Raw genomic sequence first — 6,137 nt, 5'->3', positions numbered from 1 at the left:
TCCCTTGGGCAAACTTTCCCTAGTGTTGACAAAATGGCTTCAGGCAGCTCTAGGAATGGCGCCAGGCTAGGGCTACTTGGGTTTTGACCCAGCCCCGGACCAACAAGGGGTGCCTGTTCTGACTGACTAGTTCTGGTCATGTGTCCATTGCTGAGCTGAAAGAGGTGGATGAGCAGAAACGGGGGTGCTGAGCAGAAACTGGGGTGTTAAGCAGACGACCGTGGTCAGTCTAGGAGCAGAGCTGGGTCCAAGTAGTACCAGTAGGGGGACTCTTAGGAGACTCCATCATGAGGCCGCCTCTCTTGGTCAGTTTCCTCATCTTGGACTCAAACTTCCAGCTTGGTGAGATAGTAGTTTATAGTTTATAAATGTTGACGCATCAAGCCAGTGAGATGGCTCAGCAGGTAATGACGCTTACCAAGTCTGATGACCCTCAATCTACATGTGTGCCTACCACCAAGTCTGATGGCCCTTTCAGCTTATATGGTGGAAGGGGAGAACCGAGTCCTTCAAGCGGCCCTCTGACCTCCACATGAGTGGATGGCATATGCACGCCCCCACACTATATAAATAAATGTAAGAAAAATTAAGCTTCCAAGCCTCAGATATTTTGTTATAGCCACACAGACAAGGCACCAAGCATTCTAACAATCAAAGTTGTTGCTCACCAGCAGAGACATCGAGCCAACTCAGCATCTGCTTTTCCCCCAACTTAATGCAACCAGGCCTAAAGTGCACACAAGTGTGTGCATACACACACATACATAACACACACACACACTCACTTCCCCCATAAACCCCAATGCTAAGCCAGACATGGTGGTATGCACCTCTGATCCCACCAGACTGATGAGGTCACTCACCTTCAACACACCCAAGGGCCCACAGCGAGACTGCCAACAGTATCCTCCTGAAGCTAAACAGCACGGGCCTGCTGCACACAGCAAGGTAGTCCCGAGTCTACTATTCATAGAAAGGCAAACGAAAGAGAGAAAGGGCCCCAGGGAACCTCAGGAGTAAAGACAGTATTTTCCCTTGGATTTAGACTTACGTGGGATGTGTTTAAGTATACAACACAGTGTTCTGTGCTGGTCTGACCGCATGGTCCTGGCACCACAGGGTTTCCCCTTTGCGGTCACACACGCGTCTTCAAGCACTGCTATCTTTCAGAAGGGCCTTCTGGGAAGCATTCAGGTGCTGGTCTTCGTCCCTGCTGTTCCCAGCTTGGGGATTGCTTGAAATACCTCAACCTTTCCTTGGGGGTAGGAGTTAGAGGTCAGACATCTCCCATGTAAGTTTGGTCACTGGCAGGGGACACAATGCAGATTGAATCACCCCAGGAGTGGGAAAGCCACAAGCAAGTAAGGCGCAGGCCAAGGGTGGAGGGGCTATGGGCAGTAGAAGGGAATTGCACACACATCTTCAATATGGTCCACCTGTCTTTTATTTTGTCCCTTGTGCTGACAGGTCTTACGTCAACTTGACACCCAAGCTAGAATCATCTGAAGGGAGGGAACCTCACTGAAGAAGATGCCTCGAGAAGATCTTGCTGTAATGCATTTTCTTAATTAGTGATCGATGGGGGAGGGTACAGCCCATGGTGGATGGTACCATCGCTGGGCTGGTGGGTCTGGGTTCTACAAGAAAGCATGAGTTCGAGGCCAGCCTGGTCTACAGAGTGAGTTCCAGGACAGGCTCCAAAGCAACACAGAGAAACCCTGTCTCGAAAAAGAAAAATCAAAACAAACAAACAAACAAAAAAAAACAAGTTAACAAAAAAAAATAAATTAAAAAAAAAAGAAAGCAGGCTGATCAAGCCACGGAGCAAGCTCATAAACAGGTCTTCTCCATGGCCTCTGCATCAGCTCCTTCCAGGTTCCTTCCCTGTTTGAGTCCTGTCCTGACATCACCCAGTGTTGAACAATGATGTGGAAGTTAAGCGGAAGAAACCCTTCCCTCCCCAAGTTGCTTTGGTCATGGTGTTTCGTCACGGCAATAGTCACCCTGACAAAGGCATTACTGTTGTCTTATTCTACCTTGAGATGGTGTGACGCGACCTACAATCACCTGGGAAGACAGTCTGGATGGGGAATGGTCTACATTGGGCTGGCCTGTGGGCATATCTGCAGGATGGGGGATTGCCTCAGTTAAGTTAACTGATACGGAAAGACCCAGCCCACTGTGGGCAGCCTTATACCCTAGGCAACGGGTCATGAATGGTACAAGAGTGGAGGAATGGAGCTTGAGCACAAGCATGCAAGCAAACGAGTATCCACATGTATGACTCTAGACGTGGTGTGACCGGCTGTCTCCTCTGCTTTAACGTCCCCAAAGTGAGTGACTGTAACCTGGATCTGTCAGTTAAAACAAACCCTCTCTCTCCTAAGCTGCTTTTTGTCAGGGCATTTTAGCGCACCCATAGAGCTGAAACCAAGACAGATAGGATCTCATGCTATAGCCCAGGCTGGCCTTGAGCTAATGGAAATCCTCCTGCCTCAATCTCATCGTTCTAGAAATACAGGATGTATTACCATGTCTGGCTGTTTTTCTCTTTCCTTCCTTCCTTCCTTTTCTTTTTCTTTTTTTTTCCAGTGTTGAAGATCAAACCCAGGGGCCCATTGAAGCAATGTAAGAAATCTGAACACAGTTTAGCAGAGGCCATCGAGGACAATGGAGAAGCCGTGAGGCTGTGCCGTGGTTCTGTGGGATGTCACCTGTCATGGAGAGGAAAGAAGACAAATTAAGTGGTACAAGGTCTCTCTATTTCTTCTCTTTTGTGGAGGGTGGGGGTTTAAAATAGTTCTCATGTGGTCTAAGCTGCCTTGAGCACACTATGTACCTGGGGTGGGTTAGAATTCCCGAGCCACCTGTTTCTACTGCCCAAGCGCTGAGATCACAGGTGTGTGCCACCATGCAAGGTCTGCCTGAAACTGGAGCGCAGGACCATGTCCCACGCAGAAAGCACTCTACAGCTGAGCCGCATCCCTGGTCTCCTCTGTGTGTTCTAAGATCCTGCAAGCCGGCAATTCCCAAAGCTAATTCCAATGAATATTCATTTCTAGTGCCCAAGTCCTGCTTAGTGGGGTCTTTCTCAGGCTCCTGGACACTTAGAACTGTGGTGGGTCCACCTAGCAGTCCGAAGGCCTCCCACTCCAGTGCCTGGGGTCCTCTAGAAAGGCAGAGTGAGGAAGAGAAGACCCCACATTTAACCCCTTTTCCAGCCATCATGAAGGAGTAGAAACAACCTTGGCATAGGCCTCTCCCGCCTGGCCTGGTCTGCCCTGATCTCCTGGACGTGGTGGAGATGCTGTCTCTGAGATTTCTGGAGGCCAGGCTCCTGTCTAGTCTGCTCTCTCTTCCTGCCTTTCTGTCTCCCTTTCTTCAAACACTGAGACCCAGAGGCAGCAGGTGGACCCCTGAGCTGCTGAATGCACCTGACACTTGCAGCCACCCCTGGAATCCTTGGCCTTTAGACTGGGATTGGGGCCTGGTAGCACAAGACACAAGCCCCACTTCTGACTGAGCAATTCCCTGGGCACCTTTTGTTGTTGCTTCCTTCTGTCTTTTGTTTGAAACAAGGTCTCTATGTAGCTGTAGTGCAGGCTGGCCTTGAAGCATCCAGAACCCTTCTGCTTCAGCCTCCCAAGTGGTCGGGTTCCAGGAAGGTACCAAGGAGCCACTTCAGAGTAAATATTTACCAACCATCTGAATCCTAAGAAAGCATCTTACAAGGGGGAAAGTGGGCCTCCGGGTAAAATGTTCTACTAAGGGACTGTTTCTGCAAGTGAGGGACGCTCTCTCTACATGCCAGGGAGAGCTGCTGTCCCATGGGATCAGGAGTAGGGGTACCACGACGTGATGGCGCCCTGCAGATTAGTGGTCCCACAGATCATGCGGACCCCCACAGCCTGGACCTGGGCGGGAGCCGGGGATGCATGCATTGATCGCTGGCGTAGACGCGGCGGCGGCCCCGGCATCTGTGCACGCCCGCACCGGGCCGAACTGTCGGGAACAGCTGCGCTGGGTGGCTCGAGCTTACTGGAAACGCGCTCCCAAGCGCGCAGAGGCCAGGCGGCTGCAGCCGGGGCCGCCCTTGGCGGAGGGCAGAGCCAGGGCTGGGCACCCGGGCGCCGGCTGGCTGTGCCACCGTGAAGGGCTGCGTTGGGCGCGTGCCACCCCCGGAGGACCGGCAAGGGAGCACGGGGCGGGCTGGGGAAGCCTGGGTCTTTCTGTGGGTAGCTGCACAGCCAGCTGCCTCCCTTCCCGGTAGGCAAGCTGGCTGCCACCGGGTGTGTGGGTGGGTGGGAAAGGCTCCGAGCCCTGTGAGGGATCAAGTGGAGGAGGCACACCGGTGGGTCTCCTCCAGTCTGAGAGAACCCCCTCCCCCAACCAAAGGGCAGCAAGGGGTTCACAGAGACGTTTATTGAGCATCTACTGATTGGGAGGCGCCAAGGTGCAGCGATCCAGAGAAGAGGGGGCAATTCCTCCCTTTCAGGAAAACATTTTAGAGACGCATTCTTATTTATTTATAAGCCATAGGCGCTTTATTACTGGGCTTATATTTTATGGGTCCATAAAAGTTGAAACCTAAAGAGGGTGTATAAAAAATAGAAAACGGGTTATGTTTCTTTCTGTATGAGCTGTGCACACGTCCCACCTTGGAGACTTGGGGTAGGTGCTGCATCTTGACTGGGCCTGCGCTGGAGAAAACACCCCACCTGTCTGTGTACTGCCCTGTGTCTTAAGGGTCCTGGCCCCACAGTCCTTGGCACAGGGTAGCAGAGGGCAGAGAGGCATCGTGTCTGGTTCTCGGGTCTGGGTTCACATCTTACACCTGTTACTTACTGGCTAGTGACTTAACCTCTTTGGGCCTCTGTTCCCTCCAGCCCCCTCCAGTCCGCTTCCGCCCTCTCTCCCCTCTTTGTTCCTCCCTTCCTCCTTCCCTCCTTGGCAGGGTCTCAAGTATTCCAGGCTGGCTTCAAACTCACTTTGAAGTAGGGAGGATGATTCTGAACTCTTGACCTTCCTGGCTCAGCCTGCCTGGTGATGGGCTTACAGGCTTGTACCACTGAGCCAGGTTCAAGCAGTGCTGGCATTCATACACAGGGCTTCCTGCAGGCTAGGCAAGCACTCTGCCCCCAGAGCCACCCTGCCAGACTCTGGGCTGTACTTTCTTCTGTGAAATGGAAGGAACCAGCATTCTTCATCTGCAGGATGGAGCGTCTGGGGGCGAACGTCTGGGTGCGTCAGGCTGAACCTGCCTGGGTGCGAGAGGAGCCCTGGCACTGCTGTCTTCTAGTGGTCCCTTAGACTCTGAGAAAGACCCACTCATTGTGGCAGAGGACAGGTTCCCTGCAAGGGCAGTTGTCAGTAAAGCCCTCTGTGCAACGGAGGGGCTTCTGGGGAGGAAGTGGTGCGGGAGGCCTTATCCAAAGAGAAGTATAAAGAGACAAAGAGAACAATCAGTAGCCATTCAACAAATTTTAGCTGACAGCCAGCTCAGTGCCAGATAGGTTTCCAGGCTTTGGACAGACAAGAAGCTCGCTCAGCATCCTGAGAGCCCAGAGAGCCCAGTGTGTCACACTCAGGAGTGGGCACGAAAACATCTGTGGAGCAACGGGGTCACCTGCAGGCCAAGGATAAGGGGCCTCTGGGGACAAGGGAGGCCCAGCCCAGGCCCAGGCTCAGGCCCAGAGCCAGGGGGCCACCCTGAGGTGTGGCGGCCCCTGGGCAGTGAGTGACTCAGGCCCCGCCTAGCCTCTCTGCTGCCTGGGTTTGGTTTGTTTAAGAACAAATTAGTCACAGCAGGGCAGCTTTCCCGAAAATAAAATGAGAGTCCCCAGGAAGCAGGGAAAATTGAAGGCAGGCAAGTGAGTCAGCACGTGCTCCCCCTAGGGCTCCACTTTCCAAATACTAGCCCTCCTCCCCCTCCTCTCCCTCCTCCTGCTCCTCCTCCTGTCTTCCCTCCCCCCTCCTCCCTCCTCCCCAACCTCTCCCTCTCAGCCCCCATCTCCCTTTCTCTCCTTTCTTTCTCCCTTTTCTTCTCTCCCTCCACATCCCTCTCCTGATTGCTTGGGCTCTGTGCCCAGGGCCACCCCCTCCCTTTCCTCCAACTGTGAGCCCCCATGCATTCCTCT

This window comes from Arvicola amphibius, chromosome 4 (assembly GCF_903992535.2).
Source record: "Arvicola amphibius chromosome 4, mArvAmp1.2, whole genome shotgun sequence".
Lineage (NCBI taxonomy): Eukaryota > Metazoa > Chordata > Mammalia > Rodentia > Cricetidae > Arvicola > Arvicola amphibius.
Note: the sequence above shows the minus strand (reverse complement) of the source record.